This window comes from Thermobia domestica, chromosome 9 (genome assembly GCF_964235325.1).
Source record: "Thermobia domestica chromosome 9, izTheDome1.hap1.1, whole genome shotgun sequence".
Taxonomy (NCBI): Eukaryota; Metazoa; Arthropoda; class Insecta; order Zygentoma; family Lepismatidae; genus Thermobia; species Thermobia domestica.
Window position 1 is genome coordinate 89,289,801 of NC_137462.1, and position 24,583 is coordinate 89,314,383.

General features: G+C 37.0%; 1 protein-coding gene across 11 annotated transcripts in view; it reads right to left on the reverse strand.

Annotated features, from left to right (window-relative positions):
* rdgB (retinal degeneration B) overlaps positions 1 to 24,583 on the reverse strand; it is a 461,056-nt gene that overhangs the window by 189,033 nt on the left and 247,440 nt on the right. The window contains exon 1 of one of the 11 annotated variants that reach the window (XM_081771515.1): positions 17,302 to 17,498. The exons of the other annotated variants lie outside the window; for them this stretch is intronic. The gene's annotated coding sequence lies outside the window, so the exon portion shown is untranslated. Of the gene's footprint in view, positions 1 to 17,301; positions 17,499 to 24,583 lie in introns of those variants that run through there. 11 annotated transcript variants of the gene reach the window in all.

Consider the following 24,583-nt stretch of genomic DNA (forward strand, 5'->3'; position numbering starts at 1 on the left):
GTAGTAATTTTGTTTCGCTTACATTTCCTTTTTAAATTAAATTATTTATTTAATCGGGTCATGACTTCAGAGATCAACTGACTACTTCGCTTTCCTATTTTATATATACACCGGTATATATACACAAGGTGTTACAAAAGTTTGTCACAATATTTTGGGAATAGATTCCTTACATCAAAATAAGAAAAAAGATGCATATGAAACTGTGGTCGGAAGTGCATAGTTTCGTAAGTTATAGGGTGCCGAAAATGTGAAAAAAAAATTAAAGTCCATAGCTCCACTACTATAGGACCGATCGTAGTCGGGTCAATATATCACTGAGGAACTAGTAATTGAACTATCCAAATATCCATCTTTCAGAACCTCTGGTCCTTCCAATATGAGCGAGGTAGGAAAAAAAACAGTAAAAAAAAAAAAAAAAATACAAATCCCCTCTAAGAAAATCGCAGGGGTTACATAAAACTGCTTTTAGAGTGAAATCTATTTGTTTTTCTAAATTGGATAATTAGGTGCAACATGTTATATATATATATATATATATATATATATATATATATATATATATATATATATATATAATTAAATCATTTATTCCCATGTATAATGGTGGTCTGTATTCACAAACACAGGAAAAACTGATCGAAGTTTTTAGATTTTTCTTTTTTTATCCAAAGTCATAAGCATTAAGAGTGTATAAACGTGAGAAGAAGCAGATACACACTTATAGTAAAAATTTTCAGTAAATTTCTCACCAAACTTCTTCAAGTGAAACATTGCATTATTAGGAAAACTAGAAACAATACATTGTATATCTACAAGTGTATGTATATATATAATCTCTTAATTGGAAGTGAAGACCATAGTTATATTAATGGAAGAATTTCCAGTGATGGTAAAAGGTCAAAGAGATTCTTGCAGTGCTGAATCATTTCATCCAACTGTTCCGTACCTGAATACGGTTTGATTGTTTATAGAATAAAGTAGGATAGACTGGTTAGCATTGAAACAACGTATCTTGACGTCAACCTGGTTATAACGTAAGCAAACGAAATTTTCAACTAGGTAATGCACATTGTACCTTTCTGTTTATCCTTCCTGTCTTAACAGCAAAATTTATTATTGTTGGAAGTTTAATTATAGCTTGGAAAGTTATAATATGTATACACAGAATAATTTAATACAATAACAATGAAAAAGGTATCAGCTTCGAAATCAAAATAAACATTTTGTTTTAAATCTAATTTTCTGTATATATACAGTACCAATTCTTGAACTGTATATAATTAGTTTTAGTGAAAACATGTAATGAGTATATATATATATATATATATATATATATATATATATATATATATATATATATATATATATATATATATATATATATATATATATATATATAAAGAGAACGCACAAATCCTTTGTGAACTCATCACGCTAATACGGCTGAACCAATTTCTTTCATTTTTGGGGGGTTATTAGGATTTGGACCCTAGATGGTTTTTATCATATCACTTTAATTTTTAATTACCAGTGTCTTGAGATAATTGACCATTCAAGTGTCCATACGTACAAATCCTTTGTTATTAGTTCATCATAGGTAAAAATAAACGTATTTATATGCAACCCGCATGACCATGTGACTCGGCGGGTTAACATAAATGACAGGCGATATAATGTTAACATTTACTGGAATCTACTATGGTTTTTATCATATCACTTGAAAGCGAAAAAGTAAAAATTATCTAATTAACAAGGTTTATTGCGTTCCGGGGTGACCGCAGCGAAGCGGGGTGAACGCTGCTAGTATATTAAAAAGGCTTTTTAGTAAAGTAATTGTTTCATAGATGCAGTACTGGAACAAACAGTTATCTATATTTACTAAATAAATATAGAAACGTCTTCTTTTTGCTCCACTTCCAACAAATGATTTGATGGAAGAGTTGAAATTTTCACTCGCTAGTCGCTTCATACGAAAATTACGATGTTAATTAAGTAAAATTGAAATTACACTATATGATTTTACCTTTACTTTATCCACATCCACCTCATGTACTCAAGACATAAAAACCACAGAACTGAGATTAGATTAAGAAAAGAGTGGAATTCCATAATCTCTTGCGTTGAATTATGTTGACGGCACTGTTGAAAAGGATTTTACTTATAATTTTCTCTAGACAAGTTAATTTCAATCAAATACTTATAAATGCCTTGAATTATAAGCTCTTCTGGTATAACATATTACTGCGTATTCGAAAATATTGTGAATATAATGATAGAAGGACGCATTAAGCTCAAAAAAGAAGTGAGGATGATTACAACTTCTTAGTTCCGATTTCTGGAGAAACGATACTAATTAGGTAATAGTAATATGAACGAAATAAGATTTACATACTTTGATATGTAAAGAACACTAGAATATGCATAAGACTGTTATCATGTTTCCAAATTTGTATGCTTAAGCCATAATAGGTTGATATACAGTTAAAATAACAAAATAAAAACTCATAAAATTGACCGCCCACCTCCCCTGTTCGCAGGTCTTATCTCCAAAAGGAAAAATGAAACGAATCTTTGATTTACGTCCCACAGTTATGCCGACTAGGCTAAAGGAGACGGTGATGATGAGAAATGAATGAAATAGTGTAATGAAAAAAAGTGGGAGAAACGGGAGAATCCCGAGGAAACCCACGCACACGGTGTTTGTCCACCACAAAGTTCATTGCTAGGAGCAGGGTTTGAACCCGGGACCCCATGCACCAGAGGTGAACGCTCTATCACTGAGTTACCGCGGCCTCCTTTATCTCCAAAAGGGTTTCATAATTCATGAAGAACATAGTCCCGCCAAAAATTTCACTTTTCAGAAAATATAGAAACATACAAATAAAATCTACATACGAGAACTTAGTTAATGAACCAATCTCAGTATCTCTCACCTCAAATTATACAGATTTCCACGTATAAGTCGGAAGAACGGTGACTCCTGAAGTTCAACTTCTTTCACTATTATCTGTTACTTTAAGCCTAAAAGCCTCCGTGACGGGGGCAAATAGGCTAGACGCTGACATCCCTATTAAACCTCAATTAATCAATCTATCAGCCTAAAAGCCGTAATCATAGAACTTGAAAACAGATTTTAGTTCTATCCTTGAGTTAACTTCTGAAATCTTACGCAACTTGTTTATTTTCTCATGAGAACATTTCCATTAATTCCATAGTGGACCAAAACTAGTATGCGGCAAACAGTTTTCTCATCTCTATTCTCGACGTACTTTCGCGTAAGGCTAAAGTACATAAAATAGTTCTGCAATGAGCGTATAGAATATATTAGTCAGATGTCGATAAGGTGAAGAGCGACCAAACACAAAAGCAAGATTTTTGGTAAGCACTTCCGATGTGCATGAGTTTTCTCGACGTATAAAACCCTATTTTAAAACATTAACCTCTAACATGAAAGGCAAGACGAAAATAATGATCCTTTGATAACAGTACGCGGATGTGTAGTCACAAAAACTAGGCAACCACATTGGCTGTCCACAATGTACTGGAAAATTCCTTACAAGTGGTATACTTGTCACTCATAAGAGTGGTATGCGTATCACTGTTAACGATTAGTGTCATTATATGAAGTACGTGAGTCACGGTTAGAAGAAATCTAATAACAATAAAAACAATCAGCTTCATCAGTCAGACAACGAACGAATATTTGTTAATATCATATAAATTCGTTTTTGTTGATTTTCTCCAAAACTAAGCATTAGAATTTTGCTCAGTCCAATGTGATTTATTCATTGATATTATATCTTTAGACTATATTATAACGGTTAAACAAAAACTAAAGTTAACGAGCTAATCATAATTTTGGTCTGTATCCAAAGTGCGATAACAGACCAAATGGGGGAAGACAGAAGTGAAAAAAAAAAATCGTCGCATTTGAATATTTCAATATGATCACATATTTGAACATCCCTAATTACTAAACTATTTAAGATTATGAATACAGCATCGTTTTATAATTCATCTGTATCATTGTATTAAGATGTGATGGAATCTATCGATTCGAATGGAGTATATTTTTCGAATCGATAGATATTATTCGAATGGAGCATTCGATTTGGACACATTTTTTTGTTACACGCTAATAATATTGTAGGTTTTTTTTTTTTTTTTTAATGTACGTAGTGAGAAGCGCCTCCGTAAAGCAAGCGCACTGTGTGTTTGTGCGGCGACAAAAGTCGATAAGATTAACGTGGTTATTTCAAAGCTGTTCTATAATTAATGCTTAAAACGGACAGGCCATACGTTCGTATAGTTTTATTTGTCTTACCGTCAACTACTACATCATAATTTACTTTAATGATCTCTTAATCTTTTTTTTTTTTTTAAAAAAAAAGCAGACTGAAACGTTAAATGAAATGAACTTTCTAGTTCAACATCCTATGGTTATGACCTTGTGGCGGGAAACAGGAAAACACCGAAGAAAAAAATATATATTACAACACGAATGTAGACTCCTCCTTTAATAGTACTTCTGATATACATTTCTTCCTCTAAGCCTTTTTCCCAATTAGCTGGGACCAGTTTTTCGAATAGCTGTCTTCCACCTGTTTCTAGTTTGTATTATATACCTATATATATTGTGATATCACATTGCATTATATCGTTCCTAATACAATCTCCCTACTTCTACTTTGGTCGGCCTTGCGCTCGTGTTCCATTCAGTTCTGAAGCATCCATTTGGTGAGCTGAAGGTCTTTTTATATGTCCAAACCATCGAAGTCAACTTTCTAACTTTTCTACTACAGTATTGGTCTTACTTTTCCTCTTTCCCGGATCACTTCATTCTTAATTCTGTCCTTCTGCGTCACTCCACACATCTACCACAGCATCTTCATCTCCGCAAGATGCAAATTTTGTTCCTCTCTCTTCTTCGTCGTCAAACATTCCGCTCCGTATAATATGGCAGGTTTCACTACTGTTTTGTAAAGTTTTCCTTTAAGGCGTATTAGTACCCTACAATCAAACAATACTCCTACCGCTTCTCTCCCTTTAGACCAACCGCTGGTAATTCTGCTGTTTACATTTTCTTTTATTCCTGTATTTTCCTGCAGTATTGATCCCAAGTACTTGAATTTCCTTGTCATTATCACCTCTTCTTTGTCCAGTTATATTCTTGTATTCTCGACTACATTTTTAATATTCGGAGAGGACAATGTAAATGTTCTGTCTCGGTTTTACTCATTCTAAGCCCTTTGTTCTTTAGTGCTCCTCTCCCCGTATCCAATTTTTCTTGCAGTGCTGCCTTGACTTCACTTACCTGCACGATACCATCCCGCAAATAGCACATTCCAAGGTGTTAATTCTTAGAAATCCTTTGTAAGCTCGTCCATCACAACTGCAAAAAAGTATGGGCAGAAACTAGATCCCTGTTTAAATCCCGATTCAACTGTGAACTCTTTTGTTACTCCACACGCGCTCCTCACTCCTCTCCTACATACATCATACATATTTTGAATTATATAAGGCTGCTCCGAACATCTGTATAAGTTCGGAATAAACTTCTTCAGTGCCCACCATATAAAATCCTGTGGCACTATATCATAGGCTTTCTCTAGTTCGGTGAAAACCATATGGAGGTCCTGCTATTCTCTGTACTTTTCCATGTGCAGCCTAAGTACAAATACTGCATCCATTGTCGACTGTCTTGGTATGAAATCAAAATGGTTCTCTGTTATTCTGGCCTCTTGCTTCAATCTTGCTTCCATCATTCTCTCCCAGAGCTTCACTGCATGCCTCATAAGTTTTATTCCCCTATAATTGCCACAGTTTTGCATATCTTTATTTTTAAAATCCGGCACAACGTAGCTCCTTTTCCATTGTTTTGGCATATTTTCTGGTTCCAATATCCTACTAAAATTGAGTAAACCACTGCACTTCTTTACCTACACTTTTCATCCTTTAATAGGGATATTATCCGGTCCTGGGGTTTTACCACTTTTCATCTTTTTCATGGCATTTTCTACCTTTACCATGGATCCTTGATTTGTAGGTAGATCTTTGTCAGCTTTCCTCAGTCCTTCTTTATTGAGAAGTTCCTGGAAACACTCCCACCGCTTCTTTATCATCTTCTTACTTGTCAGAATTTCGTTTTCATTCTTGATACAGTACACATCCGAAATATCTTCCTTTTTGCATCTCTCTTATCTTCGAAAGCTGAAATATCAACTTTTCCAGGGTCACAATCATGAGTGGAGGCTAGGGGATCTAGGTCCCCTACATTTCCGTTAGCCTCCCAGACTACAATCCGTCAATATATGCAATACAAGAATACAATTTTGATATATGTAAAAGGTGGTTTCTTTTAAATTAATTTTAATCCCTTTAATACCAGACGAAGAATTGTAAACAGCTAGAAACGAATGATAGGGAGATAGAGATAAATGTATTTTTAGCATTTCTCGGTAATTCCTCATGAAGCAAGTGGAATGACGGTAATTGTATTATGCGGAAGGCGCGAAAACATATGGATTTAGAACAGGCCAAAGTCAGAAATGACACAAAACAAGTTCTAAAACCAGCGAATTCTGATTGAATTGGGATGTTCTTTGTATGTCTGAGAAGACATCTAGGAGGTGATATGAAAAAATGAAATTGGCAACTAAATGAGAAGCAACAGGGAAGATACATTTTTCAAAATATAGATCATGTTTTTTACTTTTTCTCAATTGCTAGAAATTAAAGAAATTAATATAATTCAGTTTTCAGATTTAATCGGCTCTATTGTCGAACACCAGCCCCAAATTTCCAAAATGTTGAAAAAAAATGTTACTTTACCAAAAAATAGTGCTACTGAACTGAGATTGTACAATTAGTTATGACTCAGAATGGATGATTTCAGAAAGGTAATGCAATACCGTGTTCCCCTTAGCTTTTATAAAAACACTTTTGATTGGAGTTACCACTACACTATGTGATCAAAAGTATCCGGACACCCCCAAAAACATATGTTTTTCATATTAAGTGCATTGTGCTGCCACCTACTGCCAAGTACTCATTATTAGCGACCTCAGTAGTCATTAGATATCGTGAGAAAGCAGAATGGGGCGCTCCGCGGAACTCACGGACTTCGAACGTGGTCAGGTGATTGAGTATTACTTGTGTCAGAAGTCTGTACGCAAGATCTCCACACTCCTAAACATCCCTAGGTCCACTGTGTCTGATGTGATAGTGAAGTGGAAACGTGAAGGAACACGTACAGCACAAAAGCGTACACGCCGACCTTGTCTGTTGACTGACAGAGACCGCCGACAGTTGAACAGGGTCGTAAAGTGTAATAGGCAGACATCTATCCAGACCATCACACAGGAATTCCAAACTGCATCAGGATCCACTCCAAGTACTATGACAATTAGGCGTGAGGTGAGAAAACTTGGATTTCATGGTCGAGCGGCTGCTCATAAGCCACACATCACGCAGGTAAATGCCAAACGACGCCTCGTGTGGTGTAAGGAGCGTAAACATTGGACGATTCAACAGTGGAAAAACGTTGTGTGGAGTGACGAATCACGGTATACAATGTGGCGATCCGATGGCAGGGTGTGGGTATGGCGAATGCCCGGTGAACGTCATCTGTCAGCGTGTGTAGTGGCAACAGTAAAATTCGGAGGTGGTGGTGTTATGGTGTGGTCGTGTTTTTCTTGGAGGGGGCTTGCACCACTTGTTGTTTTGCGTGGCACTCTCACAGCACAGGCCTACATTGATGCTTTAAGCACCTTCTTTCTTCCCACTGTTGAAGAGCAATTCGAGGATGGCGACTGCATCTTTCAACACGATCGAGCACCTGTTCATACTGCACGGCCTGTGGTGGAGTGGTTACACGACCATAACATCCCTGTAATGGACTGGCCTACACAGAGTCCTGTCTTGAATCCTATAAAACACCTTTGGGATGTTTTGGAATGCCGACTTCGTGCCAGGCCTCACCGACCTACATCGATACCTCTCCTCAGTTCAGCACTTCGTGAAGAATGGGTTGCCATTCCCCAAAAAGCCCTTCCAGCACCTAATTGAAAGTATGCCTGCGAGGGTGGTAGCTGTCATCAAGGCTAAGAGTGGGCCAACACCATATTGAATTCTAGCAGTAGCCATGGAGGGCACTACGAACTTGTAAGTCATTTTCAGCCAGGTGTCCGGATACTTTTGATCATATAGTGTATCTCTTTTACATCCGATCTTATTCTTTTATAGTTAATTTATTTCTCTGTATTTTCTCTTTCAAGCGTCGGTAGGAGAGAAGAAAGTATGGAATTATTGAAAATAATAGAGATGTAACAGATGAATTTACGTTTCATAGCCCCTATACCGAAAAAGTGATTTCTGGAGTTTACTCGTATGATCATCCGGTTCCTTGTTCTTCCCGATGTATATACATTTGCTTAGAGGCCATGCCATTCACCGTATTCAGACCGTATGCATAAGATCGTCTAGAGTCAATTTAGTTGATTACTTACTAGAGTGAATCGATCTAGTGGGTAATCATATCGGCATTCACCTAGAAGAAAACCTTGGTCAGTATAAGGTCGAAACTGAAGACTGATGTTCCGAACTCAGAAATAAAATGCTAAAAGTCAATTTCACATCTCCTATACAATTATGTTCATCTTGAATGAAAATTCTCCCTTGAGTATATCCATTTTGTCATGTACTGAGGAGTGGAGCTCGCTTGTGGCGATATGGTTAGCGTACTCGCTTTTGGTATAAGAAACTCGAGTTTGATTCCTAATGGGAGTTCATGTAGTTCGAATCCCACATTAACGTGAAGGTCCACGTTTCATATAGCTTCAGCGCTGAAAGGGACGCTAAACTCCAGTCCAACAACCAACCTATTTAGGGGTGTCTCAGTATTAATTCATTCGCCCGGTTAATCATTCTAGTTCAGTGATCTGATGTGAATGAAAGCACCATGATATGAAGGACGTTTAATCAGTAACTCTATTCTCAACAGCAGGAGCTCGAAGGTTTTAAATTCAATATAATTTCCCGACATCCTACCAAAGTACATTACTTATAGATTTCCTAGATTAATGATACATCATCACAGCAAGTATTCTTAAGTAGTTAAGTTGTAGTACATACGCAGATATAATTGGGATTTATACTTAAAACTATTTTGCAGATTATTACTACAGCAAAACTAATTTCTAAGTTTGCTCTCATCTATTGGTGTGGTTCCTTTGAAAATTATTCGAAATCATGAATAAGTAAGGGTAAGGTAAGGTAATAAGTGACCGTTTTAAAGAACTCAGTAATAATATTTCATTGTTTAAATGTTCCTTTGTACACATTGATTAATATTCATATTATATCTTTGCCATTTTGGCATTTTGGTGTCAAGAAACAAGATCTTTCATAAATGTCGTAGAATATCAAAAGCTACTTGTCGATAACTGCGGAAGTCATTTATAATTTAGCGTAGATATCGACTAGAAGAATTTAACTGAAATGAGGTCACAAAATTTCGGCTTTAACTCAAATTTAACAGGCAATACAAGTTATTTTCATTCCTTTATTTCAGGATTGCTGTTACAGACATGTGGAAGTGCATAATTGAAATAGGAAAAAGAATTTATTGACTAATTGTTTGTGCTGAAAATGTGTGAAGAGATTGAGAACACTGTCACTATGTTTTATAACACATTTGATACAAATATTGTGAAAGCGAGGGAAATATATCCATCCCTTTCATAACAAGTTCTGTAACAGCAATTCTGAAACAAAGGAATGAAAATAACATGTATCAATATAGCCAATACAAATTTAGAAACATCCATACTAACTAACAAGAATAATGACCTGTATTGAGTACTGTTCGGAAACGTAATACCTCTCTAAATAACTCGAAAGCTGGATAATTGAGTAAATTCAAATAAATAGATCATGAAACAAATTAAGTTGAATATAAATTCCTTTGATGCTGCAGGTAAATAGCTACAGGCAAATGGTTATCGATCTGAACCCAGATATTCACAAAGTCAATATCTTGCAATTTTTGGTTTATGTTGAATTTTGCATCGGATCCCATTGAGTGCCCAAAATGCAACTTTATGAAGTTTTAGTACACATATGAGACTACAATCTAGACAATTTTGAACAAATTCGCAGGAACATTTCTGTGCGAAATTTAAAATTCAAATATTAATTTGAATTTTTGAAGTGTTATTTTTTATTGTATAGGTTTTTTCAATATAATACAACTTGTAGAGCAACCTTTAAGCTTTCCAATGGTGTTTGTTTCATGTCTCTAGTGCACGTATTAACCATTTTATGACAATTTTTAATAATTATTGTAACTGAAAAAATGCGCTTTTTCGCAATTTTTGGTCACCCTGTATGGGGACACTTTCAGGAGGAGAGAGGTAATATTTGGGATTTTTTCATCTCTCACTGTAATAAAGCTGTGCACCAATTTTTACAAAAATCTAAGATCGTCAGGTCAGATTTTGCCATTTCATTGGTTGATTTCACATGGAATGCCCCATGTGCATTTCGAGCTGATGCACCAATCGAAATTTTCATTATTTTCGTTTGATGTACATTTATTATGTATATCCGTCCGTCTGTCTGTCGACAGGTATCAGAGCTAAAACAGATAGAGCAAAAAGAGATAGCGAAAAGCGATTTTTGGAATCGACTCAGTGCCACGAATATAAGTTTCATCTTCCTTAGCCCACTATTCAAACCAGAAATGGTAAAAACCAATGATTTCCGGTTTCAACATTGATCGCTCTAGAGTAAAACTGATAGTAGCAAGAAGCCAGTTTTTGGAATCGATTTAACTTCCAAGAATAAATTCCATATCCACCCCTTTCTCTCTGCTAAAATCGAAAATGATAAAAATACACTATTTCTTCGGGTTTCAACATTGATTTTAAAAGAGCAAAAACGATAAAAGATAGCGAGAAATTGCTTTTTGGTATGCCTCAAGAATAATTTTATCTCTGATCTTATCCCTCTATTACAACAGAAAGTTGTAGACGTACAATTTCCGGTTTCAGTACTGAATTTGCATAGTTTGGAAGTCTATCATAGTTGTACAATCCACGGCAAAAAACCTGCAACATGAGGATGTAAGTTTATTGTGAAACTACGCCTAACAGTACAGGGAATGAACATAACGTATACGTGGAACGAATCACGCCAGGATGAACTTCGGCCTCCTCCCGTGCACACACATTTTGGAGCAAAAGACTTCGTCGTTTCACAATAAACTTATATGCTCATGTTGCAGGTTTTTTGCCGCGGATTGTACAATGTAAAGTAAAGGTCACTTGTTTTTATACTATGTTTATTATTATTATTATTATTATTATTATTATTATTATTATTATTATTATTATTATTTGACATCATCAAACACTCGAGCAGCTATTGCCTCAGGAAATTTTCAGGGGGAGATAATGTGCATGCCAAGAGTACGAAACATTAAGCATTGTGGGACCAATACATACTAATTGAAAAGTCTTAACTTATTTGACCAGCTAAGTAGACTGAAAGCAGCTGGTTATTTCATAATTATTCTCTAGAATTTATCATCGGTCTTTCTTAGTCTAAGGAAATTACCCATGGACGTTAAACTAAATATCATTCAGTTTCATTTTCAAAATTATGAGTCTTGGGGAGCTACTAGAATATGAAAAAGAAAATCACGTCACCAAACAGAATACGACGAGTTTGTGCTAAGTACATAACAAAGTTGCTCATTAAGACTCAGTTATGCTGAGATTTACTTGCATTATAAGCTTATTTTTTCCACTCTAGGGGGTCACGGTGGCCCAGTGGTAGAGCGTTTACCTCTGGTGCGTGGGGTCCCTGGTTCGATCTCCAGCCAATTATGTTTGTGGTGAACAACATGGCGTCCGCGTTTTTTTTCGGGGTACTCCCGTTTCCTCCCATTTTGTCATTCTACCAATTCTTCCATCATCATTCACTTGCTTTAATCATCTTACTTGGCCTAAAGGGCATAATTGTGGGACGTTAAACTCAAATATAAGTTTCATCTTCCTTTTCTACTAGGAATATAAGTTTCTACTCTACAATAACAGTTATTTATATTTTCAGTCCAATCTAAATACTTCCTCTCCCTCTCATCTTTGATTATTGCTTATGAAGCACAAAATACATAAACACACACACGCTAAAAACCAAAATAAATATCTTTGAACACGAAGAATATCCCGAATATCACTTACTAAACAGCGAAGTTGTACTTTTCATTAGTTGTCAAAATGGTTAAAGTACATTAGCATTATTGTCAAAAAACCATATCCAACAATGATTTCTTACATGAATTTCATATTTCCAAGAGCGACACTCAAGAGAAATACAAATAGAAAATGCGAGGGGGATCAGTAGGAGGAGAGGTCGTAGACCGAGGAGAGGTGATTCAAGCCGGAACACTCAGTTTATATCCTGCATTCAATCGTCACTGTGCACGTGTCTGTTCTGTATTATGGTTCCAAAAGGTTGTATAATTTCTCCAAACAACTTTTGTTTTATTTATAGTGAATACACTGTTAAAAGTCAACAAGGGAACATAACTAATTTTGTGAAGAAAGTTTATTTTGTTTACTTCAAGTTGAAACTTGGGGATCAAGACAAAAAATGTGTTCTTCCAAGCAGACGATGTGAGGAAGGTCTTTGTTTGTGGTTTAAGGGTTAAAAAAAAATCATTTCGTTTTGGACTTCCTATGATGTAGCGTGAACAGCAAAACTACACTGCTGATTGATATTTCTGTTTGGTAGATGTAAGAGGCTTTAATACAAAAAACAGAAAGAACATATCTTACTCAAACCTCAGATCAGCTATTCGCCCAGTGCCTCACCCTTCAGAAATATCAGTTCCACACCCACCTTCAAGTTTGGATGATATCAGGAGTGATTCTGAGGATGGAGTCATATTACCTCAGCAGGACGAATCTAGCTCAGATTTTTCTGTTGATGAGGGATCCCAACATTTTCCTTAGAGCAAGCTAAGAGATTTAGCCCTTTCTAAAGATGAAGCTGAATTGATAGGGCCAAGACTCAAAAGAAAATCTGCTGACACATGGAACTTCATTCTCCTGGTACAGGTACCGAGAGAAGAAATTCACTCAATTTTTCTCCAAAGAGGAAGTCTCTTTTTTTGACATGATGTTCAAGGGCTAATGAAGTGCTTTGAGATAGAATATGATCCATTGAGTGACATCTATTCATAGATTCATCTAAAACAAGCTTCAAAGCAGTCTTGCTGCATAATGGTGATACATTTGCATCGCTTTCTTTACGACACTCACTGAATTTGGAAGATAACTATACTGATTTGTCTATGATTCTTGAGAAAATCAACTATCAAGAACATAATTGGATGGTCTGGAGACTTTAAAATACTTGTTGGTCCAGCAGGCAGGTTACACAAAATATCCTTGCTTCCCATACTTGTGGGACAATCTAGTGAACCAAAACCGACCGGCCACTTCGAGATGCCTTAACCCCCGACGAAAAAAAAATGAATAAATACAACCATGGTTCCATCTGAAAAGGTTTTATTACCACCTCATCATATAAAATTAAGGCTTATGAAGCAGTTTATTATTAATTCACTGCCTAAAGATTGGGAATGCTTCAGATATCTGAATTCCACACGTTTCCAAAACTGTTAGACACCAAGTTGAAAGAGGTAGTTTTTACTGACCCCGACATACGAAAACTGTTATCCGATCCCCTCTTTTGGGGAAAACAATGGGGGAAAAGGGGAAAAAAGTATGAGACTCTTTTCAGAATGTAGTGTACAGATTTTGGGGGATAATAAAGACCCTCTCTACAAAATCATCGAACAACGTACGTTGGGGGTGTATTCAAGCTCAAGGATGAAAGATGAGTTTAAAAGTGAATTTCCTACACTCCCATATTGACTGCTTTCCCGAAATGTTGGGAGTCTATAATGAAGAGCAGGATGAAAAATTTCACCAGGATGTCCATGATTTCGAGAGATGATACCAAGGAAAACGGGATGTCAACATGCTAGCTGATTACTGTTGGATATTCAGGTGGGGAACAAAGATGAAAAGCGAAAACGTGTTCAGAGGAGCAAAGAAAAGGTTTCTCACACAGAAAGATTAAGACAGGTAGTGTTAAATATATCATGAAGGAATAGTATTCTTTGAAGTGAATACTGCTTTCCATATAGGAAAGAATTGTGCTTTTTATAATGAAAACTCACCATGTAAAAAAAAATTTTAAAAAATACGTAATGAAGGGAATGGAGGTCATTTTAGGATTCATCACCCTAACACCATAAAATTTACCAAAAATATTCTATGCAATTAGAAAAAATGTTTTTACAGACCTGTGTTTTTGGAGATGATGCGCACGAGTCGAGTCGAGATTTAAGCCTGTTTCGAATCGTCTCGATTCGAAAATATGTTTGCCTCGACTCGACTCGAATTCGAGTCGAGACAAAATATACGAGTTAAAATATACGTACACATCAGCAAGACATTATGAATTGTCAGTATGTCCACTTTTGGCACGGATAACAACGGCGACGCGTCTTGGCATGGACGCAATGATCCTTGGTACGTCGCTGGAGAGAATTGGCACCACATATGCACATACAGGTCACCTAACTTCCGTAAATTCCGGGGAGGGGGGCGATGCGCTATGACGTCACGGTCAATCACATACCATCTGTGTTCGATTGGGTTCAGATCCGGCGAGTTGGGGAGCCAGCATATCACTTGGAACTCGCTCCTGTTTTCCTCGAACCACAACATCACAGTCCTGGCAGTGTGACATGGTGCATTATCTTGTCGAAAAATGCCACTACCGTTGGGAAACATGGTCCTCATGAAGGAGTGTACGTAGTCTGCAAGCAGTGTGCGATACGCCTCGGCTGTCATGGTGCCTTGCTCGAGCTCCACTAGACACATGGATGCTCACGTGAATGTTTCCCACAGCATAATTAAGCCGCCGCCAGCTTGTCTCCGTCCCGTAGTACAGGTGTCAAGGAGCTGTTCCCTCGGAACACGACGGATTCGCACCCTCCCATCGTCATGATGAAGAAGGTATCGGGATTCATCAGATAATGCAACGCTCTGCCACTGCGCTAAGGTCCAGTGACGATGGTCACGTGTTCATTTCAGTCGTAGTTGGCGATGTCGTTGTGTTAACATACGCAAATGGATGGGTCGTCGGCTGTGAAGGACTGTCGTTAGAAGTGTTCGGTGTACTGTGTGTTCCGACACACTTGTACTTTGCCTAGCATTAAAGTCTGATGTTAGTTCCGTTACAGTTCGCTGCCTGTCCTGTTTTACCAGTCTGCTCAGTCTACGACGTCCGATATCTGTAATGAGGTGAGAGGTGCTCAACCCCTCGACGTTTGGACGTCGTTTCCCCTTGGTTTTGCCTCTTGGCCTCTTGTTGAAGACACTCACCATAGCATTCCTCGAACACCCGACAAATCCTGTAGCTTCCCGAAATTCTCGTGCCAAGTCTCCGGGTCACTACAACCTGCCCTCGGTCAAACTCAGATAGCCTTCCCCATTCTACAAACGGCCAGCACTTCACTAATTAACTGAATTGAGCTCAAAATTAAATCTTGATCTCGAAAGATTAACTATTAAGTTTATGCGTTCTGTATCTTTCTAAAGTAATAAATGCTGGAATTGCTTTCAAGGCTATTTCTGAGTGAATACTTTCTTCAAAATAATATTAAAAAATATAGAAAGATTTTCGAGATATTCGAGTCGAGTCGAGATTTTTACGAGCAGTCTCAACTCGGGAATTCGAGTCGAGTAATAAGTCCTTCTCTACTCGCCTCGAATTTTACAAAGTGTGTCTCGACTCGTGGGCATCCCTACCTGTGTTATTATTTAATTTAACACTGTTATCTTTTAGTTTCATGACTAACTACCGGATATTAGTCTTTACTTTGACAATAAAGTTACTATAGATTCACACAGTAGCAGGTTTTCATAAGGTTTGGTACACGAATATAAGTTACACAAATCACATCAATTCCGGCTCTTCGTTTGTACAGCAGAGAATTTCAAATTTTTCCCACTTAATAGGAAATAAAAAATAGGATCACAGACATTACACTGAATATTCTTCTTTTCCTTTTATCCTTTATACTTTGCTACTTTTAGGCGTCCCTTGTCACAGAGCGCATTTGGTTAGAGCCTTGTCAGCCTTCGGGAAATCCGGGTCTGATGCGAAAAATTGTATTGTGGTACTTTTCTAAAATAGATCTCACAAAAAACCACAGTCATCCAAAATTAAGCGAAAAATATATTACTTGCGGAATTTTGAATTTTATTAAAATAATGAACTACATATTGATGAGTTTTTATCTCAATAATACTAAATAGTTTTTTTAAAAATATGTAATTTATGCGTTTTCAACCCTGACATGCGTCCTAGTTAACTCATCCTTGTGATATGTATTTTATTTTTATCACTAAAATCATGTTTTAAAAAAGAAAGTGCAATAATTAGAGACCGACTAACCCTATGGATTATTTTCAAATGAAAAAGTGTTTGAAACACTAAGACAAGAGAGGAGATAATATTTATCGGTAGATCGTACACGACACATATCACCAGCCATTAGTAAGTGTTTAGGTCAAACGAAACACCAGTAGGAATACAAAAGTGGAAAAGATACCCCAGTAGTCGAGTTAAAATATCACGCTGTTTCGTATGTATGTGGTGCCTGATATGATCCCTGCTGGGAGACTCTTGTTCAATTGTAGATCTATGTCTTACATAGCCTTGATCTGCAAGGAAGGTTGAACCTGATTTACGAATTAAATTTGAAAATAAGTTTAGAAATTATATACGAGTAATAACTAGTTTATTTTTGCTATATAACTTGTTCCCAGATATTTAAGACTTCATATCACAGGACAAGGTCAGTTCTGATGTCATTTAGGCTTTCACAAGTAATAAGCTAAATTCATTGACCATATTTCTGGACACCATACAAATATGCTATCGGAAATCTTATTAGTTGCTATTAACTCTCTAATAAAGGAGGCGCGTGACATACATGTGAAAGTAACAGGTATTTTAACAAGGAATGAATATTTCAAGGGGATTCTCTTGAAAAGAAGGCATGGCAATAGTATGCAATACCTTAACGCAGTCATTTGTGATGAATGACATTCCAGGTCTATTACTTCCCCTCTGCTCTCTCGCTACAACACAAATACAACGGCAAATACACACATATATAACATGTACGCATGCCGATTCATAACTAACCTGTAGAGAGTTCTTGTCAAATTCTTAAAACGAAATCTGGAAACAAATGCACTCTTATCTTGGACACATCTTGGGAGTTGTCAAAGACGATAACGACGAATTCTATGTCAGCTGTTGAGTGTGTCTTTCCAGCCGATATCCGGTTTTGCGATCAACACATAATCCGTTGCCCAGTGTTCCTCTCCTTGGGCTCTGCTGGCCGGGACAAGCGCGTAGGCTGCAATCGAGATAACTCGGTTCATATCGGACCATTTCGGAACTCTCAGCCACGAACTGGTCCGAAGTGAAAGCTCGTATTGATCAGAAAAGAGATGGGGTTGGAGCACACGAAGTTCGACGCTCCAGCGAATTTCTCAGAATCGGAATCGGATCGGAGTCATGGAGGAACCACGAATCACGATTCTGTTAGAGAAAATTCCCATTCTGTGGGAACTATCTGGTATTATGTTGTACACAAATACATAAGAAATTCATAGGTTTAATTTCTTTCGAAATCAAAATTTAGGATGTCAGTGAAAAGCATTCTTTAATAGTACAGATGCCATATAGAAACAATCAAAAATTATTAGAATAAAAGTGAGCATCCTATCAAAATCATTCAGTTTGTAATAAGTATATAATTATAATAAATTATAATTATTATAATTATTATGGTTTTATTAATGTATATAATTATATCAACACTGGAAGAATTAGGTTGTGCCAAACACAACTTAAATATTATGCCCATGCGCCATACAAAATTGTGGAATATATATATATATATATATATATATATATATATATATAGGGTGCTTCAAAACAACACCGACAACGTTTGGAAGATGATTCCTGACATCAAGATAAGACAAAAAGTATAGACCAACCTGGGTGCACAAATGCTTCCTTTCGAAGTTATAGGCTGCCGAAAACATCAAAAAATGAAATTTAAATGTCCATAGCTCCAAAACTATGGGACTTACCGTAGTCGCGTCAAGACCACTTAGGAACTAACATGTGCCCTATCCCAAAATAGATGTTTCAGAATCCTAAGGTACTCACACAACAATTTTTATAGAGGGAGTTTGGCTAAGGGCCTTTAATTTGAAGTACTCACCAATCACCTCTATAAAAGTTGTTGGGGAAGTATCGCAAGATTCTGAAACTTGGATATTTGGGTAGGGCATATACTAGTTTCTAAGTGAAGTCTTTACCCGACTACGGTAAGTCTCATAGTTTTGGAACTATAGACCTTTAAAGTTCATTAATTCATATTTTCGGCAGCCTATAACTCCGAAAGGAAGCATTTGTGCACCCAGGTTGGTCTATACTTTTTGTCTTATCTTAGTGTCAGGAATCACCTCCCAAACGTTGTCGGTGGTTTTGAAACACCCTGTATATACGACCCATCAAGTGGAAGCAGACATATAGTGTGTTAAATTCGTTGAGTTGAGTTGAATTTAAGTTTAACGTCCTTTCAGCAGCGAGGCTATATGAGACGGGACCTACTGATTAACGCGGAATCCAAACAACATGAGCTCCCGCCGGTAATCGAACCCGGGTTTCCCACGCCAAAGGCGCGTACAGTGTTAAATTCGAAAATATGAAATGAAATGAAATCTTTAAGTTTTACGTCCCACAGTTATGCCGGTTAGGCTAAAGGAGACGGTGATGATGAGAGATGATTGAAATGATGGAATGAAGAAAGTGGGAGGAAACGGGAGAACCCCGAGAAAACCCACGAGCACGGTGTTTGTCCACCACAAAGTCTACACGGCACGAGCTGGGATCGAACCAGAGACCCCAAGCACCGGAGGTGAACGCTCTAGCACTGAGCCACCGCGCCCCCTAGTGTTAAATTCGATCCTACATATTTACTATCCTAGCTAAGGTAGCATTCCACTTAAAAAAAAGAAAAGAAAAAGAAAGAAAAAGAATTCTATAACTAGTTCCAAGAAATTTCGATCATGCTAAAGCCAAACGCCGCTTAAAAAGATACGATTATCTTCTTTCTTAAAATAAAATACCACTTCTAAATGTGTTTGTATCCTGAACAGTATTTAACTTGGGCTGATAGAACACGAAAGGCAAAAGGAGAGCTGGTCATGAGAATGAATGAAATAGTGTAATTACGAAAGTAGAAGAAAACTACACACACGGTGTTTGTCCACCACAAACTCCACTTGGCGCGAGCAGGGATCCTAGGCAAAAGAGGTGAACGCTCAAACACATAGTCACTGCGGCCCCCGTATGTTTCAAGTGAACTATACTTTAAAGTTTCCAACTGGATACAATTTCATATGGTTCATATTCCTAAACTGACTTTCTGCTTCATTTTACACTCAAGATCTGTGGAAGGCGCCGATCTATTGGAGAACTATTTAACATCCAGAATACATTACACAGGAGAATGTACTAAGAACAATGTGTTTCTTGTTTATTTCTTCTCAGAGAAGACTGATGTCAATCATACCTACATATTTTGCCACAAGCTCACTGAGCTAGTCAAGTATATTGGTGCTTAACCCTTTTCGTTTTCCTATTATTAGTAGAACTCAAACGTTTCACAGTGATAAGGATGTTGCTAGTTTGAACCACTGGAAGGTGAAGATACTACTTAGATCAGTGACTCCCAACCGTTGTGTGTTTCGAAATTTCACAATTTAAAAATCATGAAGCATTTAATAATTAGTTAAAAGCAATTTTGGAACAGAGTGTACCAGTGAACGCCTCCAGCAGCAGCGACAATGCCCAGTACTACATACAGTCACTACTTTAACTTACAGTCATACGGTATTATGATTTATATTTTTATTTTAAAAAATCCAAACAAATGTGTCACAATGCCGTGGGGTACAGCAGAGTGTTTCACCAGTAAAAAATAATAAATAAAAAATGCGAATCACTGCTTTAGATGGCGTACTTATAGCTTTGACTGATGCCATCTCCTTGGACGGATGAACTACTAAACATTGTGACAGTTGTTAAAATTTTGAACAAGGAAAATTGATCTTTTGACAACCCTGCATAAAAAGCTCTTGTCTTAAACTAGTCAATTATTATAACAATCAAATACTATACGTGAATGAAATAATCAAGACTTAATCAAAGACTGAATCACAAATATGTGACTACTCAATGTTCCAAGGTTTCCATTTTCATATCATCACAATTCTTTACATTCTAAAAACTAGAAGTAACCAAAGGTCATACTATCATATTTAACAGGTTTTCATATTTTCCCATCAATATTATCAGGTTTGGTATGTGACAAAAATATGAGGCACTCAAAATAATTCTGTCAAATTTTCATGTGTTTACACTGCACGTGCTTCCTACACTTTTGGCATACATGATTCAAAGTGAAAAAAAGAAAAATAAATAAATAAAAACGAGATAGTTAAAGTGATAGTAAAAAATAAAATAAAATTAAATAATAAGTTTTATTCCCTTAGTTATCCCTGTAGATTTAAGAGACGGATAATTAACGAAAGTGAATAGTTATGGTGGAATTGGTGGAATGAGATGGAGCGGGAGAATCCCTAAAAAAACTCAAGTACTCGGTGTTACTCACCATAAAGTCATATGGCCTGAGACTGAAGCAGAGATCCCTCGAATCTGAAGTAAACGCTCTACCACTGAGTTACCGTGCCACCTTAACGTATTAGTCTTTCCACTGCTAGCTTGTTGTTTGTATCCGCAACAGTCAAGCGAGGACGTCAGTGAGAGCAATCGAACCGGGAACATTGATATACGGGCATCAGGAGCGGATCCAGGACCAACTTCTGGGGGGGGGGGGGCGGTGGGTTGTCATACTGCTACTTTTAAGGGCTCCAAACTTTGGGATGGATTTTATTTATATATATAAAATAAGAAAGCTTCCTGCTCTGGGGGGAGGCGATCGCCCCGATCGCCTCCCCCCCTGGATCTGCCCCTGACGGGCATATATGTTTTACGAGCATAAATGGGAATGAACGGTAGTGAAAAATACGCATAGGATTACGGTAAAAGAGTATGAGGTACAAAGATGGATTATCAAATTTAAGAACGGAGGTGAATTCCTCCAGAATGCACCATGTACGGAAGATTCAAGAAAATTAGACAAGGTACTTAAGGGGGCTACGAGGTTTTGGAAAACCATTTAATAGCATAAGACTGATAATGGCCAAACATATGCGGTTTTGGGAGCAGCAAACAATTGCAGTGCAGAAGGCATCGTTAACCCACTAACTTGAAATGAAATGAAATCTTCCAGTTTAACGGCCCACAACTAGGCCCGTTAGGCTAAGGGAGACGATGACTAAGGCAAGTGAATGATGATGGAAGAATTGGTGGAATGAAATGTGGCAGGAAGCTGAAGTATCCCGAGAAAACCCACGGACATGATGTTCTCCACTACAAATTTACTTGGTCGATGATCAAACCAGGGACCCCACACAGCAGAGGTAAGCGCTACACTAACTTGAGAAACGGTATGAAATAGAATGATGTGTTTCATACAAGTTGTTGTTTGTTTCGGATTCCGAATCCAAAGGCAAGCCATCGTGACTGCACTTTTTCACGATTTCTTCTTAGTTCCATTAGGTACCGGTAAATGCCGGAGTGTTACATATAAATACATCCCTTGGCCAATTTTCTACCACTTCCTTTTCCATTGTTGTTTTTATTATAATTGTTGACAATCCCAGTATAAACTGGTCTTACAGGTGTATTTGGAAATTTGGTAAATACTTATGTATAAAGCAATTTATAAGTAAATATCTTAATAGTAAAGAATACTCTCTCAAGTTTTGCTTTTTAAAAGGTATTTTGTCAGACATATTCATAGTAACAAGCTACGAAAGTAGTAAACATTAAATATAAATTATTTAAACTTTAACGCAGTCGTAAGATTCCATATAAGTTCTTTATCAGAGAAGAAACAGCTACTTTAACCTTTTGTACTAACCTAATATAGGTTAAAGCAGACAGATGATAAACACAAACACATTATTATGAATGAATTGGTAAAAGAAATATAAGAAGAAACGATGATCTCACAGAAACCTTACGGTGATCACAAACTACTACACATATCTTAAACTTCCCAGGTCTGGGATTTAACCAAGGACCATGTGCACCAAAAGTGAGCGCTCTGCCGCTTTTTGACATGTTTTCACTATTTTCTTCTTTCGCCTTTTTTCTACTTTCTTTTACTGAAATAGTGGAAACATACTTTTAAAAATCAGTGTAACCACATTCTTTGATTAGAACTTATAAAATAGTTAATTAAATTAATTCGTTTACTAATATACAAATAAGTCAAAGACTGTTTAAGAGAAAACTGTTTACGACAGAATATTTTTGGTTGGAAAGTAGAAGCCATGGAAACTGTTCCTTGTAAATATTTCCGAAGAAACATCATTCTTCAAAACTTACAAGATAACTCAAACTAAATAAATAAAAATTAAGAAAAAAGAAAGGAGGTAGAGTGAACGGAACCCTCCACTCATGATTGAAGTGGAGCATATGGTTAAGTGTTCACATACAGGCATTTCTAAATTACGATTTCTTTCACACGGAAGCACGCTGGGACTGAAATTAATAAACTAATGAAGACTCGTTCTATATATCCCAAGAGAAAGCTAGAATCCTAACAGAATTACTCTTTCCTTCTAAGCTAATAGATCAAAAGAAACAACTCCCCTGTCATATTCTCGTTTCGTGACTGACAGATATAAAGATCATTATCAATTTAACGGAAACATCTGGAATTGAAAACAGGACAATGCCTGGGTTGGCAATGGTCAGGGGACGACTGCTGCATCAGACTGTTGATGGTTGTGCGTTAAGTCAAACTCCGTACTTACATGAGAAGCAGTACAAGGGCAGTGTGCAATGAACTGAACACACGGTGAAAGTTAAAATGTGTTTTCTTATTTTCAAAGTGACCAAATTTTTGGTGCTTGGTTATGATAGGAGCGTAACGAAACTAGTAAGTGTGTTTTGGGTGTGTCGCGAGGGATAGTATCGATGGTAATGACGGTTTATAAAACTCACGGCAAAATTACATCGTCGAAGAGGAACAATGGTCGAAGAAAACCTTCAATGACATGGCCCGCCGAGCATTAAAGTGGACTGTTACTCAATCTTTGTACGACTGCGGTGGAAGTGATGGAAAACTCAACCAGCACCTCTCACAACTGTGTCAACCATTACAGTTCGCGGTGAGTTACATGACATGGGCATACGAAGTCGGGTTGCATGGGCTATTTCACTAATAAGGGACTATAATACTTTAGTACAACGCCAGTGGTGCTGCAAACATGCAACATGGATAGCTAATGACTGGAAACATGAGATAAGAATCATCGTTCACCTTATTAAAACCTCGAGGCGTATTTGTGTGTGACGGGCGTACGAAGAAGCGTATGATCCGCAGGGTTTCCGCCGAACTGTGTAAAGTGGCGGCGGTTTTGTGATGCAATGGGTCACCATATCCTGGTTTTCAGTGTGTACTGTATTGACGCTTACCGGTCGCGTCGCTGCCTGTGATTATATCGCCATTTTAGGAAACCATTACACCCTATGGTCTACACGTTATTTTCGAAACGACGCCATATTCCTAGATGTTAATGCGCTCATTTACACAGCTGGAGTTGTTGTGGCTTGGTTTGAGGAACATTTGACACACTAGGTATCTTCTGAAAGCAGTTTTCTGCCATAAAATAAAATGGTGCGCATCTAAAATTACTAACCTTATTATCAAAGACGGAATTTCAAATTATAAATTTTAACAAAAGTGTATGAGCCTTGTCCGAACGAGAAGCGAGCGAAAGATTTAAGTTGAAGTTTTCGACTCCACATCTTTAAATTTTTCGTCACCAAACCAACCAAGAGTGATTCTAGCTTTCAAGAAAATCCGATTTTCTTTAGTTACCCTGAAATCTGTTACAATATGCACATGGATTGATAGCGTTGCTTCAGACAGTTGAACGAAAGAGTTAATCTTTCTCTCTTTTTCAATTACCCTTTACACTGGGAAGCCTCAAAGAAAGAAAACACGACATTTCACGAAATTCGGTTAATTTTACAAAAATTTACGAATTCAGTACGTTTGATTTTTTTCGAAATGGTGTTATTTCACATTTTGCCTCTTGCATATTTCAATTCGAAACAATAAGCGTGTCAACAAACCACATACTATGCTTCACCAGCCAACAGACTACATAGTGAAGCCTTGAAGGAAACACAGGTCATGTTTAATAAAAATCTGATAATTTCATCTAAAATATACGTTTTTTTAAAGGATGGAGTAAATTTC